This window comes from Ascaphus truei, chromosome 9 (assembly GCF_040206685.1).
Source record: "Ascaphus truei isolate aAscTru1 chromosome 9, aAscTru1.hap1, whole genome shotgun sequence".
NCBI classification, from domain to species: Eukaryota; Metazoa; Chordata; class Amphibia; order Anura; family Ascaphidae; genus Ascaphus; species Ascaphus truei.
In genome coordinates, this window is record NC_134491.1 from 64,868,002 (window position 1) to 64,880,019 (window position 12,018).

Genomic DNA, 12,018 nt, shown 5'->3' on the forward strand with positions numbered 1-12,018 from the left:
TGGCTCACAGCGTCTTATAGTATTCTCTGCTTCAGTCATAAAATAGAATCAGACCGGACTGCCAATCAGCGCGTGGGAACTTTCTCAAGCAGCCAATCGGTGCCAAGCTGGGTAGAAAAGCCGGGTCAGCAGGGAATTTGAAATGGCCAAGAGACATGCGCAAGCTGCCACATCTCACCCCAGCTATCCCAATGCCACCCGCTGGGCTGGCGCCCCTAGGTCTGGCAGAACAAGTGGCTTCCCGGAGGACAGCCATTGATCTCCGGACCTGGTACTCCGCCTTTCCCCGCCGACCAAACGCTGTTCTCACCTCTGGGCATCCTCTGGCTGCTTTGAACTCTGATGTCCAGCAGACATAGCGGCGCCTGTGGGTTTACATGGGATGTCTGTTTGGACATGGGTTCCGAATGTAAAACACTCTGAAATACATTTTAATAAACACTGAGTTTCGGGGAACCCCTCCAGCTATGTGGGACTTTAGGTCAGGATCTTGAGGTTTGAAAACTATGAGTCTGGGAGACACTGTATGGCCCCAGTGCAACACACCCCGGGCACCTGAAAATAGTGCGAGTAAGCTGGGGAGAATTATAGGGCCACCGGTAACTTTGTACCCAGACCTCCTGCAAACAAAATGACTTGCTTTTCACCCCAAAACGCTACCCAAGACTTAGACTCCCAAAGTTTGGAGTCTCTAGGGTACAGGGAAAAGAAAAGGAAAAAATGTTGTCTCTTTATTTCTGTCTGCCTTATTTCCCCACACACTTTCCCTTTGACTCAGTTTAAACTCTCAGAGTCTCCCCAACCTTATGTATGGTTGGGCACCCACAAACCATATACTGTTTGTGGGTCACCTTGGCACTAGCTGGGGACCCCCCTTAATCTAGGGATTCCTTCAGCTAAAGGAATACATTTTTATCCCTGTGCCTCATTCTCCCCTCTGAGCTGTGCTGAAGCAGGGTACCCTAGTGGTGAGTCGCACTTGAATTTTCAAGGGGAGATATTGCCGGGACAATGTGCCAACATGTATCCGAGAATCAGGCATGATTCCCGGGTACATTTATGGGGGAACCGACAACTCCGCCCCCCAACCTTCAAGGCACATTCTGTTGACGGATCCTCCCTAAAACCCCCCTTGAAACTCCCACTCTAGCAATCCCTGCGTGACTGCATGCTTGGAAAGGAGAAAACACAAAAAAATGCTTTTAATACAGACAGCATAATGCAGTAATACAATGTTACTGGGCCCAAGAGCTAACTCTCTTGGATGCTTATACACGGAGCAGGGTAACCAAAACGGACTTGACCTTTATTATGTAGCCTGGTTACCCCACTAATGGCATTCCCATGCTTCCTGTGCCTGTGCCTTCTCTGTACTAGTTAAAAATGGCGAACAGGGGGAACATTTGTTTTTATTCCCCCACAAAAGTTTTTAACCCTTCAGAGAAAAAAAAGGTGACACATATTAACCCTTTGGGTGCCCCAAGATGTAGTCACTAGGGCATGCAGTGTGGCCCTCCGGGGGTCCCGTGACGTCATTGCTACGTTACGCCCAAGGAAGGTTTTTTTCCCAGATTAGATTGCGTTCTGCGTTCCCACGGAGCACAGGGACGCAATCTGCAGTGAAGGGCAATAGAAGAGGCCTCCTCTCCCATGTCCAGGTTAAGGGCCGCGGCGGTCATTTCACTGCACTTTGCCTCTGGCCCTCAAGGGGTTAAAAGAAAATTTGCAAGTCACACGACGCTCCATCTACGGCTATTTCCGCACTATTGGCAACAAGCTACCACCGTGACCCGCAAAAATACGCGGAGAAATGACGATTGTCCCTGTGCTTTAATCCCTGCCCCTCATTCTCCTGCGCCTGTTCCCTTTTCTCTGTTACTGTCCATGTCCCTTCTCCCTCTGGCTGTCCCCTTTATTTCTGTCACTGTCCCTTACCTGAGAAAACACACAGTAGACACCATGTACCCCGTTACTGTAGCTGTCTATCCAGAGAGATAACAACAGATAACACCGGTCACAGTAACACTTCATTCTACGCAACGTCCTAGGCAGAGCGCAGCTGGCACTGACCACAGCTGTGTGCCGTCAACACCACAATAAGTATATGCAATATCCCGATTAACTCCTTCCTGGCAGGGTCACATTAGGCGACCCAATTGGAGGTCTAGTTGCCACTGTGCTTATTTACATAGTACTCCAGGGGTGGCCATTTCCAGTCCTTCAGGGCCACCAACAGGCCAGGTATTAGGCATATCCCTTCTTAAGAACAGGTGGCTAAGCCACTGATTGAGACACCTGTGCTGAAGCAGGGATATCCTGGAAACCTGACCTGTTGTGGCCCTTGAGGACTGGAGTTGGCCACCCCTGCAGTACTCAGTCAGGTGCACGTCTCTTGGTAAGCAAAGGGGTTACACATTGGCAAACAGAGCCCTGTCCTCTCCGTTCTCACAGCAGATATATAGTAAGCCATTTAAAAAAGGTATCCAGACTCCGCACCTGACTCAGGGCACGCCTGACCATTAGGAGAACCTAGGCGGCCGCCTAGGGCGCAAAGTTCCTAGGGGCGCCTTAATAATAATTAATATTTTTTCCGCTTATTTAAACATTTTCTTCTTACTTAAAAATTTCCTCTAATTTGTTATTTATCTTTTTTTTAAAACTATTTTTCTATTTTTTGTCCGGTATTTTGGCGCCCTATTATTTTCATTTTGCGTCGCGCTGAGGTGCAGTCGCACCCCCTGCAGCCCCGATAGCTACGCCACAGTTTATTGTTTTTTTGGGGGGGCACAAATTTTAAGTTTCGCCTAGGGCGCATGAAACCCTTGCGCCGGCCCTGGCTCCTGTGTTTAAAAAGTGAGATTAAAGATACGGTCCTTGAAAATCACCTTCTAGATCTCTTCTTGCCCTTTCTGATGCTGTTTTTATTTTTTAAATATGATGCTCCTTTTTGGAGATGTAAGTGTTTGAAATAATAAGTGTCGGGGAGGTTAAAATGGCGATCTCCCCGGAGTCCAGTACAACCTTAGACGCCAGAGATTACAAACACCATGCTTTGTAAGACAACAATACCAATATTGAATGAGTTAAATTCATATAGGCTTTTGGGGCAGGGGGATTGCTGATGTTAAAGCTTGTTTTGTTATTGTAGATAGCTTTTACATTACTCTTTTATTGACTTTGTTTTAAATTTTAGTTTACATTGCAAAGCTAGTAGAACCATCCACACACTGAAGAGACCCAAAAGGTCGAAACAGCTGTCTGTGAGTAGGTTTGCTTGCTTTGCACTTCTTTAACTCAGCCTGTGCTGAAAAGCTGTGTAATACAGCAGGCATAAATTTATAGGGATCCATGTTAAAATGGACATGAAGTACAAAGGGACACAGTGTGTTCATTTGCACGTCATTACCCATAATCCCGGGCTGCAGATAGCACTGGATGCTAACAGATAATGATGATCAATTTAGTTTAGAGATCTCAGGGATACCAGCTCAGTTACAGAGATCTGGGCACTTTTCATGCGCTTAGTCGAATATCACCTACTTCGATTCGGCGAAGAACTTCACTTCGATACAAAAGTTTTTCGGAAATCACAGAGCTGCTGTTGTAACACTTTGAAGAAGCCTAATAGCGTATGTCTAAAATCTGCCGCCAAAAAATGTAATGTACATTTTTTGGCGGATTCATTGAACTTCGGAAAAGTTCAACCGAAAATCGTGCAAATGTTGTCAGAGTGGCATATATTTGTAGTCGGTGATTCTGCGCTGCTGGATATTCCAAAGCAAGTAAAAATAAAAAAACATTGAATTTCAGGGGAATAATGCTCTGTTTACTAGAAGATTTCAACCAGGATTCCCAAGTTTTTCTTATCTGGGTGCAGCAGCGGAACACGTGCGGGGAAACAGGGCGACATTCCCCGTGCGCAACAAAATCAGGGGCGCAAAATCATTAAACAAAAATAGTAAAAAAGTTTAAATATTGTAAATAGCCCAGCGCGTGCTTACCTCGCTTCCCTTTTGTTTCCGAAAAATGCGCATCATATTTTTCACGCCTCCGTGTAATTTGTTTGATATTACATGTTACTATGACGTCATTACATTGGGCCCTAGATCGGTCATATGAATTAAGTTGTAAGTGTCTCTAAGTCGTCATTACTGTACGTCACGGAATTTAGCTTGTTATCACGCTGCCTGCCCCCGTATCCGCAGACGTGATTACATTTTTCGGTACAATTCAAAGATTTTTTTTAACATATTGTGTTAAAAAGACATTGTCATACTCGGTGATCAGACAAACATTACGGCTATAAAATCTACGCCTGATCAGATGACAAAAATAAAAGGTGCTCTGCAAAACGTTACCGAACTCATCTTAGATCCTGAAACAATTTCTGCTGCTCTGGGTTTTGTAAAACATATAGATTATAAATGTATTTGTAATTTATGCGTTTGGAATAAAATTCTCCAGCACGTAAAATTTGCTAATTTAGCTCTTTAACAGAAAAGTTTGACCATTTGTCAAGCTGTTAAATTAATAGCGGGCTTGAAAAATACGTCTCAGGAAATTAGAAAGTGCACCATTAAGGACTTATTACAAAGAGATGCTCCTGAACTAGCCGGTAGAGGAGACATTTTATCTGAATTGCCAAGTAAGAAGGAAAGCTAAAAGGTTCGATACAAACGAATCAAATGACAAAAACGGTAATAGAACCCCAAATCAAGCTTTCATAATGGAGATAAATATGTTATTTGATACCCTGATCACCCATTTAGATTGGAGATACAGTGCATTAAATGAAATTGACGAAGATTTTTCATTTTTAATTGGATCGGCTATTTAAGAAATGGAAGTGTCTGAATTAAAAAAAACATGCTATTGATTTACCAATTAAATATGAAAATGATCTCCACAGTAATGAATTATGTAGTGAAGTTGAAAGTTTTAAAAATATATCTCTATCAATTTCAAATTCAGCCTCACCTCTTAACATCTTACAACTAATATATGATTACTGTACTCACTTATAGGGGCTCATTCACTAAACTTTGATAAGTGGGTTAAATGCCCTTAAAGCACGATATTACCTGTTTTGCTAGTCACTAAACTTCAATAACAGGGCAGTGTCATGCTCTAACGGCTTTTTAATGAGCTTTAACACTCTGTCAAAAAAAAGCCGCACAAGAAGCCACAAAAAGCCCCAAATCGCTTTTTTTTTTGCCAGGGTCTGCTATGCACAAAGCAGTCATAAGCTTATCGTACTTTAACATTTTGCAATATTGTGGCGCCAGCTAAAAGCTGGTGCTAAAGATATTGCAAGATGCATAAAAGCATTTTCCTTTATTTTTACTGCACAGGATTGATACCGGAGGCTGGCGGTGACACCCTGGAGACCCGCGGGGATCCCCAGAGACCCAATGAGACCCGTGGGGACCCCTGGGAAGTCCCGGGGACCCATAGGGCCCCCTAGAGATCCAAGGGTCCCCGCGGGTCTCCAGGGGGTCCCCGCCAGCTTTCGGTATCAATCCTGTGGAATAAAAATAAAATTGCAGCCACATTCCTTACCTTAACGGCTAACCGCTATGGTAATTAAAGGGTTAAATAGCAGACAATGCATAGTTGTTGGTACAGGGGGTGGGTAAAAGCTTGTAGTTGCCCCAGGGTGGGTGTTTAGGCCTTGCGGGAGGATGCAGCAGAAGTTAACCCCTTCATTACCTTAGCTGTTACAACCGCTAAGGTAATTAAGGGTTTACCCCTCATACAAAACCTAAACACCAACCTTGGGGCAACTACCACCTTCACCCACCCCCTGTACCAACAACAGGAATTGGTAAAAGTGCCATTAATCAAAGATGGCTAAAGCACTTTTCCCCATTAAAAAATAAAAAATTACAGTGCAATACATACATACATACAAGCCGCTACCCCCCCAAACATACAGTACAGTAATAGCCAAAATTACTATTATCCAGAAATGGATAATTGTGTATTTGCTCATTAAAAATAAAAGCAGCTGCATAAAGTAAATAAAAGTTCTTCTTACAGTACCCCTGCCAGGATGAAGGCCCTCCTCGTCTTCCTCCCTGTCCTCTCTGTCCAATGTGGGCAAGAACATTACAATAATGAAAAAAATGGCCATTAATCCCTTAATCGCTGTAGCGGTTATTAACCTCTATAGTAATTAAGGGGTTAAACCCTCTCCCCCACTACCCACCCAGGAGGCTTAACCACCCTCCCCAGGGCAACTATCCCCACCCTCTGCTCATTGATTGGCACAGTGGTACACCATGTCCATATAATATAGGCAGGATTTGCCACTATGGCAGTCAATGGGCAACCTAAAAAGAAATGTAGCACTGTTTCTCCCACCCCCTGGGAGATGTGGCGGCTAATGAGTGTATGCTTTACCTGCGGCTCACAGGATGCCTGAACCTCCGCTGTTGGAAGCCTGGAGTGTACCTGTGTCATATGGTGACAGCGACTCCATCTGTGATGGATTCTATCAATGTGGGATAACCCTGTCACAGGACAATATAAGAAATACACACGATATAAGATAACAGGTTTACTGAATATGCTAATAACAGTACCACAATACATATACCTAGGCCTTGCATGACCTTATTCACACAACTGTATTCCCCTGTCCATCCACTTAGTCCACACCCAGGTCAGAGTGTCCCCCAATGTACAGAGGTGCCCTGGGCACCTACCCAACCTGGTGTCCAGAGTAGCCAACCCACCTGGAAGTGTGCCCACAGTCAGTGTTACAGTTGGTGTACTTGTAGAATGGCGGTATACCTGCCGGGTGCTCCAACACCAAGTAGCGCCAACAGAAGACAAGGATTCGCTGATCTAGCGACGTTGTCCGCGATGGCATCCACCTCCACGTGGAGTGGTATCCAGCTGGAAGGTCCCACCATGAAGATAGTCTCTGTGCCTTGCGGTGGTGGTCTGTTTCCAGACCACAGCTGCAACTGCTGCTCGCCGTCCTTTTGTGACCCTGACACTATGAATGCTAAATGGGGCAGTGTCCCTGTCTAAGGGCCTGTCCCTGTAGCAGCACAGCCTTACAGGGGAGTCGGGGCTTAGCTGGGGCCTAATAGGGGGTCTCTGGCCTAGTGCAGGGGCCACAGACACCCTGAACATACACCCTTACTCTTCAGCGTCCCAGCTCCGACTGGCATGGTCCCTGGTGGGCCAAATGTATCAATCTGGTTGCATGGGAATTTGGCCTCACCTGACAAGCAACCCCAGTGCCTTCTGGGGGCTGTAGTTCCCCATGCGGAGCGTATTGGTAATGGCCACCGCTCTCTGTCCTTTGACTGGTCCTTCGACTGAACTATGCATGTGCGGGGTGTGCTAAGATGGCCGCCGCAACCCAAACCGACACTGCGCATGCGCGAAACGTCTGCGCATGCGCGTGCATAAGTGACATGGCAACGCCTGGCAAAACCTCCCTGACACTATCGCTGTGCGGAGGTAAGTGGGGAACCAAGGGGGCTGAGGGGGATGCCCAAAAGGGATACCTGGCCACAGAAACAAGCACCAAAAATACAAAATTAAATCAAACCAAGCTCCAAAACTAGACAACACTTAAATAAACCAAACTCCAAAACTACACAACAATTAAATAAAATCAAGCCCTAAAATACAAAACAATTAAATCAAAACAATAACCAAAAATACAAAAAAACACTTAAAATAAAAACAAGCATTTGCCCAAAAATGCATTGCCTGTCACTGTATTTAACTATAGCCTGAAAGGGGCATAGATAAACACATTGACAGTCAATGGGTAACCTAAAAAAAAATACGTAATGAAAAAAATGCAATGATTTTCTTACTTTTGTCGTCTTCACCTTCCGATTCTGAGTCCAGCAGAAACAGCACCTCAATTCTCCTCAACAGCCGGTAAATTCTCCTCAACAGCCGGTAAATTCTCCTCAACAGCCGGTAAATTCTCCTCAACAGCCGGTAAATTCTCCTCAACAGCCGGTAAATTCTTCTTTCTTTATCTTCTTTCTTTTCATCTGTATATTGTAATCCAATCGGGCGGATGAGGTCCTGTCGGCTTCTTAAGGTCAAATGAGATGGGACAGGCCTTATATAAGGCCTGGGACATCACATTTGAGTGTTAGATGGTACACCCCCAATCCGATTGGCTGGTGTACCATGTGACAGGGATCTTTTCTTTTTTTTTTTTTTTTTTAAGGATGTGATGTCTTCTTAAAGGGAGGTACATCAAATCCTTTAAAAAAATGGCTACCATCACATAGTACTACTACAGCCAATCAGACACTATTAGTAAAATTCCCATTAAAGCAGCTACCGTAATGAAGTTTTTTTTTTTTTTTTAATACTAGTGTGCGGGAGCCGGGGATCTCCTGAGCTGAGCCGCATTGATTTCAGCCTCGGGGAACCCCTATTTCCTGAGTTATAGGCCCTGTTATGGGGTGCCGGGATCTCCTGCAGTATTTAAATCCCCTGGTCACGTGACGCAGAGGATTTAAAAATGGGGTGGGGATACCGGCACCCCATACCGGGGCCTGTATCTCGGAAAGTAGGGGGTCCCTGAGGCTGAAATCAATGCGGTTCAGCTCAGGAGACCCCCTGCTTTTTGTTTCTGTATGTTTTGCCTGGACAAAGGAACAAATCTCAATAAAGCCTGTCCTGGAACTAGATTCCATATTCCTCTGTCTTCCCCTTTAGTTATGGGATTCATTTCTCCCTTCTTTAGTTGCCTGTCAGTTTCCCCTGTCCCAGCAGCAACGCTGTATGTAAAATGCAACATTATTGCAACATGTTGTTTACACAGCCTGTGTTGGTTGCCTGCAGCTCATATTCTCCTAGCTGAGAGTGGGCTTTTCCAACCCCCCTGTCCTTGCTGACAGTTAGTATAGTCTCACTTCCTATCTAGTGTGACCCTTGCCCCTCACTTCCTTTTGACCCTGGACTCTGAGTGAGTAACTGCCTACTATCACCCCAGCGAGGCCTTTTTGTTTTACACTGTCTCACCATTGATACACTGCACAGCAGGCAGAGAAGCCCTCTCTCCCCACACTCCATCTACAAGCACCTATCTCCCTGTGTTTCCCCTCAATAAAACCAAGAAAGAGAAAAGGACTTGTTTGTGCTTTGGAAGAGGTGAGACACGAGTTAAGCTACCTGGAGTCATTCATACACCATTCGTGACCCTGGCTTCAGGATAGTAAAACAAAGACCTGTGTTAGGGAATCACACAGCAGCTACTACTCAAAGACTTTATGCTATACAGAATAGTCTCTGCACCCCAGGACAAGCAGCAGCTTCACTCTGCCAGACAGGACAGCAAGCTTTATACAGCAAACTGCACACAAGGCAGCAGCTTTGCAAACAGACTGTACACACAAACCTAATTGCCTTTTTCTCTGTCTGAGTCCACCCGCTGCTCAGCCCCACAGTGAGGAGCCAACGGACATCTGTAAGTACAGCTACCCCAACGCTGCACGCTGCAGGACACCGCTCGGCATCATCTGAGACAGACGCCCATCGCTGACAAGGTAAAAGACCGCACGCCACACGCACTGGCAAAGGCCTACACACACCTACAGCATGGCAGAAATCAGAGCCTCACCAGACATCACGCAGGAAAGCGATCTCTCAGACAGAGACCGCTGCACATCTGCAACAGGCGCAAGCAGGCGCAAGGCCTAAACGGACAGTCACACTGACACAAAAGGCCCGCGAAAAATATGAGACTGACATTGAAGCACACCGCGAAAGGTTAGAGAAGGCCTGGGAGGACACTGGTCGTGAAATATGTAACGTTGCAAGCACTAGTGATCAGGAGAAACAAATAAGGCAAGCTATAGCCCAATTGAGGTCAAGTCACAAACGTTACCAAATGCTGTCACAAACATATCTCGCCTACCTAAAAAGAATTAACACAGAGGAAAGCCTCAGCGAACGCGACCAGCAGGAGGCAACTGATCTGGAGCGTGACGGCTTCGTGCAGACCACTATTACTGAGGCCGAAGACCAGAGAAAGGACCTTTTGCTGGAAACTGCATCACAGCGCTCAAGCACATCCAGACACTCATCAAGGTCAGCAAGATCAGTGCAATCTCACGCGTCTAGCGCAAAAGCGAGCGCTACCAAGGCGTGAGCCACCGCAGAGGCCGCACGTGCCAGGGCCGAATATGGTCGGAGAGAGGCAGCCGTAAGGGCAGAAAGGGCGCGCATAGAAGAGGAGGAGCAGGCCGCCTCCGCTGCCAATGCGCGTAGAAAGGCCGAATTAGACGCGGATCTAGAGGCTCTAAGCAAAGAAGAGGACGCCGCTGCCGCCATAGCCCAAGCCGAAGTCCTAGAAGCAGCTGCGAGACAGGACGGCGGGGAGCTACCGTACAGACGGATAGCTTCAGAGGATCCAGCCCAACGCACTGAAGACTACGTAAGGAGCCTCTTCAGTGTAAACACCAGCGCACCATCTCAACACGGAGGGAGTGACACCACAGACAACGAAGACTCGCTAGGACCACGAGGAGAAGACGCTGCTCCGTCAATGGCACACGCTGCCTGGGATAGCCACAGCCGCAACAGTGATCCACACGCCAGAGCGCACACGGATGCACCACAACAGGCTCGTAATCCAGGTACACCCACGCGGGAGAAAACAGCCCCTCACACTGGCCAGCAGCCATCACGCGTCCACGCCAAGGAAGAGGCGACCGCACAGACCGTCCCAGCAACTACCTCAGAACGGGGCAAACGCGCCGATGTCTCAGGTCTGACAGACATAGCCAAGTACATGATCCGGCGCGACTTGGTGCACGCAGGACTCATCAGCTTCGATGACCGCCCTGAGAACTACAGGACGTGGAAGTTTACGTTCAAAGACGCAATCGACAGCTTGGACTTCTCAGCAAGGGAAGAGCTCAACCTGTTAGTTAAGTTCTTGGGGAACGTATCCAGGGAGCAAGCGCAGAGACTTCGGACGGCAAACGCACATCAACCCCAAGTAGGTCTGGACCTAGTGTGGGAAAGGCTAGAAGAGACCTATGGCAGCCCTGAAGCAGTCGAGGATTCACTCTTCAAAAGAATCGAGAGCTTCCCCAAGATCACGAATAAAGACTACTCGAAGTTACGAGATCTTGGAGACCTGCTGCAAGAACTGGAGTTCGCAAGGAAAGACCATTCCTTAATAGGTCTCAACGCCCTAGATTCAGCTCGTGGAGTGAGACCCATCCTGGAGAAGCTACCCTTCAACCTCCAAGAAAGGTGGCTTTCACAAGGTTCCAAATACAAAAGGGAGAAGCAGGTTGTCTTCCCCCCATTCTCATTCTTCGTGAGCTTCATCTGCGAAGCGGCAAGGACAAGAAACGACCCCAGCTTCATCTTAGGGGCGCAAACCACATCCAGCGCCAGCCACCCGAGGAACGAAAGGTCAACAGCAAGGTACAAGGACTCCAGAACACCCATCTCGGTCCACAGGACGGACGTGCCCCCTACGACCCACGCGAGTCCCAGCCAGACGGCCGACAGGGACAAAAAACCAAGGGACCTTAACAAAGAATGCCCTATCCACAAAAAGCCGCATCCACTTAACAAGTGCTTCGGATTCAGGATGAAACCCATAGAGGAGCGAAAGAACCTACTCAGGGAATGGGGAGCCTGTTTCAAATGTTGTGCTTCCACAACTCATTTATTCAAGGACTGCAAAGAAGCTATGAAATGCACAAGGTGCGATAGCGACAGGCACATTGCCGCTCTACACCCGGAAGCTATGAAGCCCAAAGCAAGCAAAGCCCCTAACCCTCCGACAAAGCAGGGCGGGGAGGAAGAAGTGGGAGACACACCCCCCCCGACGTCAGTAGCATCCAAATGCACAGAAGTATGCGGAGAAGGAAACGACGGTAGATCTTGCTCTAAAATATGTCTGGTAGCAGTGCACCCAGAGGGACAACCCCAAAGAGCCAAACGGATGTATGCAATCATCGACGACCAGAGCAACCGATCGCTGGTCAGGTCAGAATTCTTCGATAT